We start from the raw sequence: 17,836 nt of genomic DNA, 5'->3' as shown, positions 1-17,836 counted from the left end.
CAGTAGTCCACAAAGACTGTAAAGGATACAGCCTCAGCATGATACAGCCTCGGAAAGATGAAACCTCAGTAGTCCATGAAGACTGTGAAGGATGCAGCCTCAGAATGATACAGACTCAGAAAAATGCAACCTCAGAAGTCCATGAAGACTACAAGGGATACAGCCTTAGAAGGATGCAACCTAAGTAGTCCACAAAGAGGGCGAAGGATCAATAACAAAAGAGCCTGTGACTGCACTCAGACACTAATGACATAGCACGAGTCTTGGGCCATTTAGGCTAGAATGATGTGTGGGAGCCCCTATCCACACTAATCATCACAGTTTTATAAATATTAGTGTAAATACACTTGTATAATGCTGTAAAGGTAGCTCTCAGAGAGTGATTGCTGTATATATGTGTGCCTAGGCTTAAACCAAGTTGATTAAAAAGTGTGAGATGAATTCAAATAAATAAATAAAACAATTGTTCACTGTCTGGTAATCGTTAACCACTTACTTATGTAGGTCCATGGTGCCTGGTAGTACTGTAGTTCCTGAAATGTCATTTTAGCTATCAGATGATCATGCAAGATTTTACAATTAAATTAGAAGTTTGCTTTTCGGTAGAAATTCATTCTGTGCCTGTGATTTAAGGTCCCGAACACCTAGTACATTAGCTGGACCAACCTACCTGACACTAATCCCTGCCCTAATATTATATTTGATATAATACCTATAGGCGGACAAAGCTATTGTTATGATTTCGGTCTTATTGGCTGCTTTGTCTTTGTTTCACTATGTGTTGTGTTTTTGTTTTGACAGCTCCACACGTGCGCGTCTTCCACCTGGTGATCTCATTACCTCTGACTTCTCTCACCTGCGTCCCACACCTGATTCTTATTATTGTCCAATCCGGTTTGATTTAAATTCCCCTCGTTTCCTTTGTTCTTTGCAAGTTCGTCTTTGTATGTACCTGCCCGCTAGCTTGTCTAGTTCTAGTCCTGTTGTGTCAAGTTTCTGTTTCTCGTTTATTGGATTATTCACCGAGCTCTCTGCTGCCTTTGCTTCTTCAGATTTTTCCCGTCCTGCCGACAGTCTCTCCCGATTGGTGTGTCAACCGTCTATCCTCTGTGAACACTCTGTCTGTGGAATCTCCGAGCGCTGCTCTACACCTTGCGCTGTCCAGCCGCAGTGCGCTCTCGGGCGCGTAATTCTGCGCTTCACTCGGACTGCTACAGTGCGCTGTCCAGCACGGACTCTGCTGAAGTATTGACCGCCTCTCTCTCTCATTGTCCCGCCAGGAACCTCTCTCTGTGCCCTGTGAAGATATCGTTGAGTGTTTACGGAAAGTGGATGTCCTACAGCCCTGCTGTGTTTCCCACTTAGAGTGTTTTGCATTTACATACATACATACACACATCCATTACATGAAGACATTGAGTGTTTTTCTATTATACATACCCTACTGATACAGTGTTTCATTAAAAACCCTCTGCATTGGGATTCTTGAGTTGTGTCGTTCCTAACAGGACGAACTTGCCAGGATGGATCCCGCGGAGGTTGATGCTCTCCGGTCGGCGCTCGCCCAGCAGGGCTCATGGTTAGGTCAACACTCGGCCCGTCTCACCACCACGTCACAGGAGGTCGTGGATTTATCCACACGCATGTCCGACCTTTCCTCTTGTCTTGACCAAGTGCGTCAGAACACCTCGCAAACTAGTCAGCAGCATGAGACGGAGCCCCATGCCTCAGCCCCACCAACATACGATGGCGATCCTGCCTCCTGTCGAGCGTTTTTATCACAATGCTCCTTGGTCTTTGCCCTCCAGCCACGTCGTTATGCCTCTGAGCGCACCCGGGTTGCATACATTATTACCCTGCTGACTGGCAAGGCTTGTGAATGGGCTACAGCCGTTTGGGATGCCGGCGATCCTTGCTGCCGATCCTTTGATGAATTTCGCGAGGAGATGGAGAAACTCTTCGATCGCTCTGTTCGCGGGGACGCCGCTGCGGCTCGGTTGGCACATTTGGTTCAAGGAAGACACTCAGTCACCGAGTACGCCATAGAGTTCAAGACCTTAGCGGCTGCCTGCCACTGGAACGAAGCAGCTCTTCGAGCGCAGTTTGTCGAGGGGTTGACAGACGGGCTTCAGGATGAAATCGCTGTTCACGATCTCCCCCCCACTCTTGATGCCATTATTGATCTTGCTCTTCGGATCGAAGCTCGGAGGATGCTTCGCAGTCAGCGCCGTTCTCTGCGCCAGCGTGTGTTTGTGGATGAGACCTCCAGTTCTTCATCGGCCCCTGTGTCACCCTCAGTCGAGTCGGAACCCATGCAACTGGGGCGCATGCGCCTGTCACAGAGAGAGAGAGAGAGAGAGGCGGTTACAGAATGCCCCTCTGTCTCTATTGTGGAAAGCCCGGACATTTCGCCAAGACTTGCCCGTTAAAAGCCGCCGCCCATCAGTGGCTACGGGAGTCCTGGTGGGCGCCACCTCTTCAAAACTCTCCCCAGTTTCCAGTACCCAACTCCCCGTTATGTTGTCCTTCGCTGGGCGGGACTATCCATCCACTGCCCTTCTCGACTCTGGCGCGGAGGGCAACTTCATTGATGAAGCGCTGGTTCGCGCCTGGGGTGTCCCGGTTGTCCCTCTCCAATCCCCTTTGGATGTCTGGTCCCTTAAGGGGCAGCAGATGGCGCGGATTACACACTGCACTTCTCCTGTGAGTCTCTCTGTGTCTGGTAATCATCGTGAGGAGATTGTGTTGCATATCCTCCATGCGTCTCTATCTCCTATTATTTTAGGGCATGGATGGTTAGCGCAACACAATCCTCACGTTGATTGGCAGCATAGTATTATCTTGTCTTGGTCTCAGTCTTGTCATGTGTCATGTCTTGGTTCTGCTGTTTCTGGTTCTGTTCTTTCTCTTCCTCAGGTTCCGGCAGTCGATTTGACCGGGGTCCCGGCGGAGTATGCGGATATCGCTCAGGTGTTTAGTAAAGCCCGGGCCACCTCCCTTCCTCCTCACCGGCCATAATGATTGCGCTATTGATCTCCTCCCCGGCACTTCTCCGCCTAAAGGTAGACTTTATTCTTTGTCGGGTCCTGAGAGAGAGGCTATGGACCAGTATATTAATGATGCCCTGCGTGCCGGTCTCATCCGTCCCTCCACCTCGCCCGCAGTGGCGGGGTTTTTCTTTGTTGAAAAGAAAGACGGCTCCCTGCGTCCTTGTATTGATTATAGGGGTTTGAATGACATTACTGTTAAGAATAGGTACCCCCTTCCTTTAATGTCTCCTGCGTTTGAGCTTTTGCAGGGAGCGCAGGTCTTTACTAAGCTAGATTTACGCAATGCCTATCACCTGGTGCGTATAAGAGAGGGAGATGAGTGGAAGACAGCATTTAATACCCCTACTGGACACTTTGAGTACTGCGTTCTGCCGTTCGGGCTTTGTAACGCTCCCTCAGTCTTCCAAACTCTGGTCAATGATGTGCTGAGAGACATGATTAACAAATTTGTCTTTGTGTACATAGATGATATTCTCATCTTTTCTCCCTCTATGCAGGAACACACTCAGCATGTCTGCCGAGTCTTACACCGGTTGTTAGAGAATAAGTTGTATGTTAAGGCGGAGAAGTGCGAATTCCATCGTAAGTCAGTTTCGTTCTTGGGTTTTGTTGTCGCCCCAGGTGAGATCCGTCCTGATCCAGCCAAGATCAAAGCGGTTGCCGAATGGCCAGTCCCCGAGTCCCGTAAGGATTTATTAAGGTTTCTGGGTTTCGCCAATTTTTACTGGCGATTTATCAGAAATTATGGTCAGGTTGCTCAGCCTCTTACTGCTCTCACTTCCACTAAGGAGAGGTTTATCTGGAATTCAAGTGCTCAGGAGGCCTTTGATAATTTAAAGTCCCGGTTTATCTCTGCTCCTGTTCTCTCTATTCCAGATCCGGCTGCTCAATTTATTGTGGAGGTGGATGCTTCGGATGTCGGGATAGGCGCCGTTTTGTCTCAGCGGTCTGTTAAGGATGGCAAGGTGCATCCCTGTGCCTTTTTCTCCCATCGGTTAAACCCAGCAGAGCGAAATTATGACATAGGTAATCAGGAGCTGCTGGCGGTCAGACTGGCTTTGGGTGAGTGGCGTCACTGGTTGGAGGGGACCTCGGAGCCCTTCCTGGTCTGGACGGATCATAAAAATCTCGAATACATCCGTTCAGCCAGGAGGTTATCTTCTCGTCAGGCTCGTTGGGCACTCTTCTTTGACAAATTTAACTTCACCCTCTCGTACCGGCCCGGTTCAAAGAATACCAAGCCCGATGCTCTCTCTCGTTTGTTCGAAAGTCCCGGTTTTGCTGGGGACGAAACCATCCTCCCTGAGGGGCGGGTGGTGGGTGCCCTGCGCTGGGGAATAGAACAACGGGTGAGACGTGCCGGCCGGGAGGGGGAAGTGCCAGAGGGGTGCCCAGCGTGTCGATTGTGGGTGCCGAATACGCTTCGCTCCGAGGTCATCCGGTGGGGTCACGAGTCCAAGTTTGTTTGCCATCCGGGGGTTCGGAGAACGTCGGCTACCATACGTCAGCGTTTCTGGTGGCCCTCTATGGGTCCCGATGTCAGACAGTTTGTGTTAGCCTGTCAGGTTTGTGCCCGCAATAAGGCCTCTCATCAAGCCCCTATTGGTCTGCTTAAACCGTTACCCATCCCCTCTCATCCTTGGTCACATATCGCCATTGATTTTGTAACCAATTTGCTAGTTCTAAGGGAAACACTGTTGTTTTGACCATTGTGGACCGCTTCTCCAAGGCGGTTCATTTTGTCCCTTTGCCCAAATTACCCACTGCCAAGGAAACTGCCCAGGTAATGATCGAACATGTCTTTCGCTTACATGGTCTGCCCACAGACGTTGTTTCAGATAGGGGTCCTCAGTTTATTTCTCGTTTCTGGCAGAAATTTTGTAGACAAATAGGCTCCACAGCTAGCTTGTCTTCAGGGTATCATCCTCAGACCAACGGGCAATGTGAACGGGCTAACCAAGATTTAGGTATCGCAATATCCAAGCTCCTGGTGCCAACAGTTACCCTGGGTTGAATACGCCCATAATTCTCTCCCTGTTTTGTCTCTCAACATGTCCCCTTTTGAGGCGTCCATGGGGTTTCAGCCCCCTTTATTCCCGTCACAAGAACCTGATGCGGTGGTTCCGTCTGCACTTGCTTTTGTCCGTCGTTGCAAACGCACCTGGAGAAAGGCTAGATTTACATTACGTCAGGTTTCCAGACGAACCAAAGCCGCGGCCGATCGTCACCGTAGAACCGCGCCCCGCTTTATCTGTGGGCAGAAAGTATGGCTTTCGTCCAAAGATTTACCTCTCCGTGAGCCTTCTCGCAAGCTGGCTCCACGATTCCTTGGGCCATACAGCATTGTTAAGGTTTTTAATCCCGTGACGGTCAGGCTCAGATTGCCCCCAGCACTCGGTCGGGTTCACCCAGTTTTTCATGTGTCTAAACTGAAGCCTGTGTATTTTTCCCACCTTAATCCTGTTCCCTCTGCCCCCACCCCTCCCACCCCTCAGCTTATAGATGGTGCCCCTGTGTATTCAGTTAAGTCTTTACTGGATGTGCGTCACCGGGGTAGGGGATTTCAATATCTCGTAGACTGGGAAGGATATGGTCCGGAGGAGAGGTGTTGGGTACCGGCCCGGGACATTCTGGACCCTGGGCTGATAGAGGATCTCCGCCGGCGACGGGGTGAGCCTCCTCATGGACCGCCCGGTGGCGGTCGTGGGGGGGAGTCCTGTTATGATTTCGGTCTTATTGGCTGCTTTGTCTTTGTTTCACTATGTGTTGTGTTTTTGTTTTGACAGCTCCACACGTGCGCGTCTTCCACCTGGTGATCTCATTACCTCTGACTTCTCTCACCTGCGTCCCGCACCTGATTCTTATTATTGTCCAATCCGGTTTGATTTAAATTCCCCTCGTTTCCTTTGTTCTTTGCAAGTTCGTCTTTGTATGTACCTGCCCGCTAGCTTGTCTAGTTCTAGTCCTGTTGTGTCAAGTTTCTGTTTCTCGTTTATTGGATTATTCACCGAGCTCTCTGCTGCCTTTGCTTCTTCAGATTTTTCCCGTCCTGCCGACAGTCTCTCCCGATTGGTGTGTCAACCGTCTATCCTCTGTGAACACTCTGTCTGTGGAATCTCCGAGCGCTGCTCTACACCTTGCGCTGTCCAGCCGCAGTGCGCTCTCGGGCGCGTAATTCTGCGCTTTACTCGGACTGCTACAGTGCGCTGTCCAGCACGGACTCTGCTGAAGTATCTGACCGCCTCTCTCTCTCATTGTCCCGCCAGGAACCTCTCTCTGTGCCCTGTGAAGATATCGTTGAGTGTTTACGGAAAGTGGATGTCCTACCGCCCTGCTGTGTTTCCCACTTAGAGTGTTTTGCATTTACATACATACATACACACATCCATTACATGAAGACATTGAGTGTTTTTCTATTATACATACCCTACTGATACAGTGTTTCATTAAAAACCCTCTGCATTGGGATTCTTGAGTTGTGTCGTTCCTAACAGCTATGGGATCATATCCAGTTTCCTATAAACAAAACTATTACATGGGAATGAATTAATCTCTAGTAAAAAACTAACCTGTTGTGCATCACTAACCAGACAGTAGTTCAGACATTTATAGAAAGATTGAATAATCATGGCCGAAATCACATTTTTTATACATAAACAAATGAAGAGCTTGGTTCCAAAACAAGATAACTCAGTTTTTCTTTTTTTTGGTCAAAACATGTTTATAATTATGTTATGTGTTTAATTGTGCTACTTAGCTGTATTTTTTTTTGTTACGAGGCTTAAATAAAAAACAACAACTGCAGTTTGATTGATATTAATTGATTTTTGAAAAATGTTTCTTAACCAAACTACTCAATGGCATTATTCTTTTTTTATTTATTTAATACAACTGCTTCTTCATCTACATATACAAAAACAAATCTGAATCATTAAAAAATTCTTATTTAAGAAAACATGTCAGACGCATATCTGAGCTTTATAATATACAGAACAGAAGCATAAAAAACATTAATCTTGCAAGCATTAATGTTAGTTATAATTATATGTGAAATTTCTAGAAACTTCTTTTTCCAATAATGCAACATTTTAACATTTAATGCATGTGACTTAAAAAGGCTGAAAAATGTACATATCTTGAGTTTGCTAGAGAGAAAGAAAATTTGTTTGACCGCTGGTGTACCTCAGTAAAAGTAACCACTAAGGAACAGCTTAGAGAACTGATTCTTTTAGAAGAGTTTAAAAACTGTGTTCCAAATGCTGTCGCGATGTATCTTAATGAACACAAAGTAAGCAAAATGTCAGATGCTGCTCTTATGGCGGATGAATTTGTTCTTACTCATCAGCTTTCTGTTGATTTGAGCAGGCCTAAGTTCAATGTTGCTGTTAAAAGTAAAAAGATGGTTGTACGTCAGAATGGTGCCCCAAATGTTGCTGATAATATCTCAGGTACACGTACGAAAGGTGAGATGGTTTGCTTTTATTGTAGGAAACCAGGACATAAAATTTCAGACTGTGTTGCTCTTAAAAAGAAAGAGAAAGGGATAAAGCCGGTTGGTTTAATTTCTACATCAAATGTGAAGCATACTACTGTTCAATGTAACGAGCATATTAAACAAGTGGATGTTACTGAGATGGAGACTGTTAAAATTAATGCTGATTTTGCACCTTTTCTTACTGAAGGGACTGTTGCTTTGCCTAACTCCGATGAGGCGGTGCCTGTACGTATCCTCCGTGACACAGGGGCAGGGCAATCTTTTCTTTTGGAAGGACTTTTGCCCTTGTCTGAACGTACTGCTACAGGAACAAATGTACTGGTCAGAGGGCTTGAGATGGGGTTTACAGAAGTTCCTCTACACTGCATTCATCTTAATTCTAAACTTGTGTCAGGTGATGTGGTCGTTGGAGTTCGTGCTATGCTTCCTGTCCCTGGTGTCACTTTCATACTCGGTAATGATCTAGCCGGGGGAAATGTTTGGGAAAAGTCAGATGGGGGTGTTCCACCTATAGTGATGTCTACTGTTGAGAAGTTAAGTGGATCTTCTGACTGTCCTGATTTATACCCTGCATGTGCCATAACTCGAGCAATGGCTAAGAAATGTGTGCCAGATGAAACTGAAAATATTCTTTCTGATACTTTTCTGGTTTCAGGAAACTCCTCTCAGTTGGAACCTAGTACTGTGTGTACAGATGTGGAAAATGTGATCCCTGTAAATGAGTCACATGTTGTAGATGAGGTTAATTTAAAGCCAGAAAGCCCATTTCTCTGTGACCATGTTAACACTTGTTCTTTATCTCCGCTTTATAGTATGACTCGAGATGACCTTATTAAAGCACAGCAGGCGGATGATACTCTTCAGGAATTGTTTTCTTTAGCTCATGAAGTTGGAGACAAAACTTCATATCCTTTCTATTTTCTCCAAAATGTATTGCTTTGTAGACAACAGCCTATGAGCTCTGATTTTTCACTCGATCCCAGAATCCAAATTGTGGTTCCACTTAAGTTTCGTCAAGACCTCGTACAGCTTTCGCATCAGGGCGTAGCTGGGCATATGGGGGTACGAAAAACTTATGATAGGGTGTTAAGGAGATTTTATTGGCCTAGATGTAAACGAGATGTGATTAACTTTCTACGATCTTGCCATACTTGTCAAATGACTGGAAAGCCGAATCAAAAAGTTCCAGTTGCTCCTTTACAGCCTATTGCTGCATGTTCCACTCCTTTTGCACATTTGACTATTGATTGCGTTGGCCCTTTACCACGATCTAAGGCTGGACATGCTTATTTACTCACCATAATGTGTCAGACTACACGTTACCCGGCAGCTTACCCCCTTAGATCAATTACTACCAAAGCCATTTTAAAGGCTTTAACAAGTTTCATGTCTATTTTCGGTATTCCAAAAACTATTCAATCTGATCAGGGTTCAAATTTTATGTCCCGAAACTTCTCCAAGGTCATGCGACAACTTGAAGTTAAACATAATATCTCAAGTGCTTATCACCCTCAAAGCCAAGGAGGTCTAGAAAGGTTCCATCAAACACTTAAGTCACTTTTGAGGTCGTACTGTGTTGAACTCGACTGTGACTGGGAGGAAGGACTTCCTTGGATGCTGTTAGCTATTCGTGAGGTTGTACAAGAGAGCATAGGTTTTAGCCCTAATGAGTTAGTATTTGGACACACTGTTAGGGGACCTACTGCTGTCTTGGCAGATGAGTGGACGAATTTTGACCCGTCTGAGAATGTTCTAGACTACGTGAGTAGTTTCCGTTATCGACTTTATGAAGCTAGAGCTATTGCTCTAAGAAACCTAGCCAAGTCTCAGGGAAAGATGAAACGGTTGTTTGATCGCAACGTTAAGTCCAGACAGTTTCAAGTAGGTGATCAAGTGCTGGCGTTGTTACCTGTCTTGACTAGTCCCTTCAAGGCTCGATTTGCTGGACCTTATACAATTGCGAAGTGTCTTCCGAATAACAACTATTTATTAAGTACCCCCGATCGTCGAAAGAAAATACAGGTCTGTCATGTTAACCTACTTAAATCTTATGTGACCCCAGTACCTTCTTTGCCTGTTGATGTTATGACTGTAACTGAAAGTGTTTCAGAAGCATCTGTAGAGGTGGATGACCATTTAGAGGAATTTAAGGGTCCTTCTCGAGGAGAAGTGGAAGGGCGATTAAATAACTCTGAAGTTCTTGTTAATTTTGCTCACCATCTGTCTCACTTGTCTGAGTCAGAGAGGACCAATATAATAGAGTTGGTAAGCTCATTTCCAACCCTCTTCTCTGATGTTCCTACGCGAACGTCTGTAATTGAGCACGACATTGATGTGGGTATGGCACAGCCAGTGAAACAACATGCATATCGTGTAAATCCTATAAAAAGGAAGTTACTTCAGAAAGAGGTGAACTATTTACTTGATCATAACTTGGCAGAACCTAGTTTTAGTTCTTGGAGTTCTCCATGTATTTTAGTGAGTAAATCTGATAATTCGTATCGTTTTTGCACCGACTACAGGAAACTCAATTCTTTAACAAAACCTGATTGTTATCCCCTACCAAGAATTGATGATTGTGTTGACCGGGTTGGTTCCGCACAATTTGTTAGCAAATTTGACCTCCTAAAAGGTTACTGGCAGGTGCCATTGACATCTCGTGCTAAAGAACTATCTGCTTTTGTCACCCCTGATAGTTTCCTGCAGTATACCGTTATGCCTTTTGGGGTCCGAAATGCTCCGGCTACGTTCCAGCGATTGGTAAATCATGTGTTGTCTGGGATGACTGGTTGTGAGGCCTACCTGGATGATGTTGTTCTCTATAGTTCCACTTGGTCTGAACATCTTGATCAAATTAGAGAGCTTTTTGTGCGTCTGGCTAAAGCCAACTTGACCATAAACCTTGCCAAGTGTGAATTCGGAAAGGCAACTGTGACATATCTAGGTAAGGTGGTTGGCCGGGGTTGTGTGAAACCGATTCATGCTAAAGTGAATGCGATTTGCGGTTTCCCCAAACCAACTACCCGTCGTGAGTTACGACGATTCCTTGGGATGGTGGGTTACTATAGAGGTTTTTGTCACAATTTTGCGAGTGTAGTTGCCCCTCTGACTGACCTGTTAAGCCCAAAGAGACCATTTCAATGGTCTGAGAAATGTCAGTGTTCTTTTGAGAATGCGAAATCTTTATTGGCAAATGCTCCCGTGCTAGTTACCCCTAATTTTGAGAAGCGGTTTTTACTCGCCGTTGATGCTAGTGCTTATGAGGCTGGTGCTGTTCTTCTGCAGGAAGATTGTAACGGAGTTGAACATCCATATTTTTCAAAAAAGTTCAATCGTCACCAGCACGTCTACTCTACAGTGGAAAAAGAGGCATTAGCCCTTGTCTTAGCCGTTCAGCATTTTGAGGTCTATCTGAGCTCTATCTGTGGTCCCATTATTGTATATACGGACCATAATCCGTTGACTTTCTTAGATCGAATGCGAGGCAAAAATCAAAGAATTATGAGGTGGAGCCTTATTCTACAACCTTTCCACTTACAGATTAAACACATACGCGGCAAGGAAAACATCATTGCTGATGCTCTTTCCCGAATGTAACGTGTACCGTTAGAGTCTGGTCTTTTTCTCTGTTCTTCTCTTTCTTCTTTCTCCTTTTCTCCTCAATGTCCTAGGGCCCAGGATTCCGGAGGTGACATGGAGTTAGATTCATAGAGATGAGTATTAAAGTTATTGTACATTCACATTTAAATGGTGGTATTGTTTTGGTAATTTTGTTTTCCCTTTGTCAGTTCTCTGGGAGAACTTCCTTTTCGAGTGGGAGGTGTGACGACCCTGAGTTACTTCCTGATTCCATGGGTGCAGATCATGGGAGTTCCTGATTGGCTTTGCCCATGCTAATTGATAGTTAGCCAAGAGAATATAAAAGTTCCGTGTTTGATTTGGAGGCAGGCACTCTTGGGGGAAGTTTTCCTCTCGAGTGGCTCATTCTTATGGTTTTCTTTCACATGTAGCGTCCAGATTTTGTTTTGGTAATTTGTATTATTTTATTTTTCCCTAGACATTTGTTTATTATTATTGGTTGTGGCATATGTTTTAATGTAATAAAATTCACATTAATTATATGGTTTGTGTGATTCCTCTTTTGTGTTACGGCTTTAAACGAGCTGGTCGTAACACATTTCAATGCCAATATTCAGCTTCAATCATATCGCCACCTAGAGGTAGCAGGAAATGCCATGTTTTATGCTGTGATTTACTGCTCTTAGAGATTTAATCAAATCATCATTATATTTGGTCATACTGATCTTAAGCCCTTTGCAATGATAAATAGCAAAGATCTTGACTTTTCGTTGAAGAGCGTGTCCGTGGCAGCCTGGCAAAGTGTGATGTTTCGCCATGAAACAGGAAGCTGTTGTAATTCAGTCTGCCTCAGACTTCACACGTTTGATAAGGGGTCTGGTCTGAACACATCAACATGGCATAATTCAGTAACAGTCATAGCGCCACCTAGAGGCAGCAGGAAATACCATATTTTATTATGTGACTTACTGCTCTTAGAGATTTAACCATATCAACATCATATTTCACCAGTGTAATCTCAAGACCTTTTTGTGATTATAAATAGCGACGACCTTGACTTTTCATTAAAGGGCTTGTCCGTGGCGACCTTGCAAAGTATCGCTAAATGAATCACATTTTTGACAGCCTAAACAAGCTCAAAAAGTCATGAAACGTTGCACACCTGTCAAATGTGGCAGTTTTTTAATTTGAAATAGGCTTCAGAACTGGGTGTAAAAGTGGCTCTATAGCGCCACCTACAAAAATTCAAGAGAGCAACCCCCCGCTACATTAAACATACAGATACGAAATGCAGTAGGATCATGTATCACTCCAAGACCTACAAAAAAGTCTCTTGGAGCCAGGCTGTAAATCACACAGGAAGTCAGCCATTTTCAATTTTCTCTGTAATTTGAGTGCAAATTTTGCCATTTTTGGGGTTCGTACTTTAACAAACTCCTCCTAGAAATTGAATCAGATCATCACCATATTTGGTCTGTGTCATGTAAAGGCCTTTGCGATGCTAATTGTAGAGATCTTGACGTTTCGATTTAGGGTGTGTCCGTGGTTGCCTGCCAAATTTCTGTGTTTCGCAATGAAACAGGAAGTTGTTCTAACTCAGGCTCTGTAAATTAGTTGATTCAGGTTTTTTTCTTTTGTCTTTTTGTGTTAATGGAGATGTTGGCCTTGTCAAAAGAAAACATTTGAAGCCTAACCCCATCATGCATCTCGCCTTGGTGGTCCCCCTGTATCTCTTGATGTGGGGGTGTCCTGTGGTCATAAATTACCACTATGATTAGGATCAAGACACTGAAAACAGCAAGCATCACATATCCATAGAACTGAAACAAACAAACACAGAACAAATTATAACACATAATTAGTTAAATATAAATGATAAAAATACATCAAAAGAGTTACAACTTAATAAGGTTTGGGGTTGGTATAAGTCAACATATAATACACTCACTTCAATTCGTAACACTTAAAGTATTTGAGTTTTAATCAACTTAACTTTTCGAACTATAAATGAAAAATTGAAGGTGAAAAAAAATTACAAATGGAAGAAATTTTAATCAAACTTTTACTTTTTACAGTATAGTAGTCAAAAGTTTTTGGACAGATATTTTTTCATACATTTATATTTATTAATACGTTTATTTCACAAATGTACTTTTTCTATATGTTTGGGTACATGTAGATGACTTTCTTTGCTCAAATTATAACTAACAGCAAGACCATTTCTTACCATATGTGACATTTACCTGAGATTCCCCAATAAACACCCGATAGTCATGTCGTAGTAGACTGTCATTAGTTTGACACCACTTTCTGTTTAGGTCACTATCAAAAACATAACTTCCTTCCCACTCTGTTGAGCCACAAGCCAGATAATCACCATCAAGGAACAAAACGATGATCCACCAAGCTGAAGGAATTAGACAATGTGAAAAAGCTTTGAGATCTCTGGCATCGTTTGATCCCGCTGAACGACGAGTATCCTCTGGTTCATTTGGTCCTGCACAAAAACAAGTATCCTCTGATGCATTTGATCCTGCAGAAAGAGGAGTATTCACTGCTTCATTTGATCCTGCAGAACGATGAGTATCCACGACTTCATTTGATCCTGCAGAACGACGGGTATCCTCTTCCCTAGAGTATCTACGTTTAAACGGCCTTAACAGGATATACATCAGAGCAAATGTAAAAAGCAAAGGTCCAATGAAGATGGATGCCATTAGACGTTTATTAATGCTAGGACTGCATGGGCATAAAAAGTTTTCTTCAACTAATTCCTCCATCCCAATTAACAAAAGACTCAGTGGTAGAGATTTGGAAGCAGCAGATGCAATCAAAAATTTAAAAAAATGTTGTGATAACATCTTCTGATCTTGGTATAAGGATGCTTTGGGTGCTTCTCTTTCTTGACGTTTGTTGCCTGGTCAAGAGAATATTTATATGGTGGTCAAATGGTAAGATACCCATCAATACACAGAAGATAATAATTACTATTAATATCAATAAAATAATTGGGATGCTAAATATGTTGAATCTGTATCTCTCTAAAGCCACACCTCCACATGTCAATTATTTCATGTTTTACTTGCCGATGAGATGACATTATAAAACAAAGCATGACATTAAATAAGTTGTATATGTTATTATTGTAGAGTTATTGTTAGGGATGCGCAATAATTCACATGCGATATCATCTCGTCAGTAAAGCCGGTTTCGTTGATTAGTAGTAAATCGCCACCACCTGCTATTCAGATAGAGCGGCATTTACTACACAAATGCATAGTTCATTGACAAGCTGGGCAATATCACATACACATCACAGGCAATATGTCCGCAATAATTAATGCGAAATTGCCCCGACAGCTTTGTGTAGTAAATGGCACTCCATCTGAAAGCAGCTGATATCGATTTACTTCTAATCAAGGAATCGGCTTTACTGATGAGATGCGCATGATATTACACTACGGAGTCCTCATGCCATGCTCGGGTGCCAGCCGTTGCCAGGTGCCTGATGACTCTGATGTGTGTGCCAAAATACTAGTTTTTTAACAGGTTTAATGCTGCGTTTACACCAACCGCGGTAGAGGCGTGAAGGGCGAGTGATTTCAATGTTAAGTCAATGTGCAGACGTGTTGACGCGGTGCGGAAGAGGAGTTTGGCGCGGAGCGTCAAAGGTGCGAATTGAGCGTTGTGCGTGGTACGCGCGAATGGTGCTTTTGTGCATTTTGCGGTTCACGCGAATTTGCGGCTGACACCCGAGTTGAAAAATTTGAACTGGCAGAATTTCGCGCCGTGTTAACCAATCAGGAACCTGCCTGCTGCTGTGGTGGCCCGCCCGGAGTCACTCATTCAACCAAGGCTTAATATTGTCCGTGCGTAGTCATCCGGAGCTATACAACACAAGTTCTTATTTCTATGGAGGAGACAGGAATAAAAAGGACCTCGCTTGGAAGACTGTCAGTGAGGACATTGGGCAACCTGGTAAGTTGTAATACACACTTCACTTTTGAGTCACGTGACGTTTATCGACCCGTGCCATTTATTTTCCCCTTGTAGTAAGGTTACCAAATACAAACTGGTAACTGTCTCGATAAAGGCACAATCAACATCAGTCATCTTGCAAACAGACACTCGCACAGCAGTTGCCCCTCCCACAAGAAGTGGATTTTGCCTCGGATGCGCGTCAAATGCTTGCTTTTTCCGCGAATGCATTCAAAGTGTTCAAGCGGCAAACTAGGCGCGGTAGACGCGATTTTGACGCCCAAAACGCGTTTGGTGTAAACTCAGCATAAGTGTGTCAAAATGCCTTCATCTATTTAAAAAAGAATCCGAATAAAAACAACAGGGCCCTTCACACTTTCAGCGCTTGGGCCCTAATTAAAAAAAAAACATGGGCGGTGAGGAAAAAATGACTTGCTCTTGTCTAGTTATGATGGTCTGTCTGTAAACTCATACACCAGTTCCAACATGTCAAATATTTACATGTACCTTGCATTTTATTTTCAAGTCAGTACTCGAAACATTACTTGAGTCACACCACTGTACAATAAAATGGTCAGAGAGCAGAAACATTTTACTTTGTTTTTAACTTTAACAAATCTTTTTTTGCCACCAAGCCAATTGAATGGGGTTGTTAGGCAGCACAGATTTAATATGGAGAGCATGGATACACAATCAAAAAATTTCTCGTCAGTTTTGTCCAAAAGCATAAATATATTTTTAAATACATACAGTAGTAACCATGTTTTCTGTAGGATTAATAGCATTTTCAATACCTATTATTTTTACAAAAATGGTTTCTGTAGTAAAAATTTTGGTTTATTTTGATAAAGGACACCTCTGAAAATCACAGTTATTTATGTTTAATATGTGTATTACTGTCTGCAAGAAACATATCTGTTATAAAAAAATATATTATAAGAAACTACTATGAGGTGTAAAGTGTCCACATGGAGGACAAATATCAATCTGAGATTAAATCAAAAGTGTGTAGTGTCCCACTAACCTGTTGTGCAGATCAGACAGGACTTCAGTCAATACCTTTGGAAAGCTTTAAGTCCCGTCTGGGAGTATCTAAAGAGAAATTACAGAGATAAAGTATATATACACATACATATGAAGAGTTTTGTTGCAAAACGAAATAACCACCATTTTTTTTAATTGTTCAGAAATCTCGTTTTTTGGTTGTGCATTCCAATTAATTTCAATGCAAATGCAGTTGGTTTGTTTTGATTTAAACCTTCATAACTTAAAAACACAGCTAAGTAGCACCATGAAACAAAATAATAACATGATAACATAATAATAAACATGTTTTGACAAAAATGTAAAAAAATGGATTTATCTCGTTTTGCAACGAAACTCTTCATATAATAATTCCTGATGTTGCAACAAAATTTGACATTTAAAACCAAAACAAATAAGATGGCATATCTATTAAATGACCTAAACAAAGCTCTATTTATATAATTTATTAGAAATAAGGATTTAGAATAATAAACATAAACAAATAACACATTAACAATTATAGACGTCTACATTAGACAATACATTAGTCATCTGTGACAAGTTTCTTAAAAGAGATTACAACCTTATGCATTGCAATGGAGACAATGATTTATAAACTCACCTGGGCTGTATTTGCTGTTGTGATTTGAACAGATTCCTATCAGTCCACACAACTGTTTACGTGTGCAGCAATTTCCCTTATGAACTGTTAATTGTTTAATAACTTACACTTTTTCTCATACTGCATTTGAAGAGTTTGGTTCCAAAACGCAATAAACGCCATTTTTGAAAAAAATGAGTTACTGCCAAAATCAGTATTATATCAGGTCAGTAGTTAAAAGTAAATTCTTAATTTTACGCAAAATCCAATATCCGCCGTGTTATTCTGTCATCTTTTCTCCCTTTTTTCCCAAAATGCGACAAACGCCACTCCCACTTTTTTACAGAACGCAATAACTCCATTTCTGATATTACAGCCCACCGTTCACGCAATGTAAACAAGCAATGGCGGACGCGCGTAGTACACGGAGTCCTGGTTTTCCTCATCTACTTTGTACTACGTGATCAACAAACAAAACAAAATAATACTTTAATTGCATCGCTAAACCTGTGATGGTTTTCTGTGATGGGAAAGAAACGTAAGCCATCAGCATCTAACAATTTCCCTGAGAGGCACTTGGGAGACGGGTGCTTGTTCTCCCGACAGCATCAAGCTTCTCATGCTAACACATTGACCCCAGAGGATCTTATGAAAAACTTTCCATAATTTTACTCAAAGTCAACGAAAATCGAGCAGGACCAAAAACATTTTACAGTCGATCGCTGTGAAAGACGTTAAGCGAAGACGTCAAGTAACCGCAATGACAGGGTTCTTAATATGACAAAGTAAGTGTTTTGATTAATAACATTAATGTTTATATTTTTAATTAGTGTGTACAACTAGTCAACTAAATGAATATAACATGGCAAAGATGAATGCACATTTATATAGGCTATTGATTCAATAGATTTATAGCATTTTGAATAAAAACTTGTCATGGATTTATTGCATTTTGTGGAAAAAATAATCCGTTTTTATAATAAATCTTTGAAAATCAACTTATGGATTTGAATTTTTTATGTTTTTATAACCTAAAGATGCTGTGTGAAAGTTTGTAACAGAAAATAGTTGTTTTCATCTTGTCACTTTCTTGGTATAGAAAACACG

The 17,836-nt window shown here is 42.5% G+C and overlaps 1 long non-coding RNA gene across 1 annotated transcript; it reads right to left on the bottom strand.

The window, feature by feature from the left end:
* Positions 1–11,818: 11,818 nt before the first annotated feature.
* Positions 11,819–16,879, bottom strand: LOC129453849 (uncharacterized). The gene is made up of 4 exons (XR_012365790.1): positions 16,751–16,879; positions 16,127–16,194; positions 13,368–14,041; positions 11,819–12,944 (listed from the first exon to the last, which is right to left on the bottom strand). It is a non-coding gene; the product is annotated as an uncharacterized lncRNA (long non-coding RNA).
* Between the last annotated feature and the right edge of the window lie 957 nt (positions 16,880–17,836).

Source organism: Misgurnus anguillicaudatus, chromosome 23, assembly GCF_027580225.2.
Source record: "Misgurnus anguillicaudatus chromosome 23, ASM2758022v2, whole genome shotgun sequence".
Lineage (NCBI taxonomy): Eukaryota > Metazoa > Chordata > Actinopteri > Cypriniformes > Cobitidae > Misgurnus > Misgurnus anguillicaudatus.
This window is presented reverse-complemented; position numbering and strand designations above follow the sequence as displayed.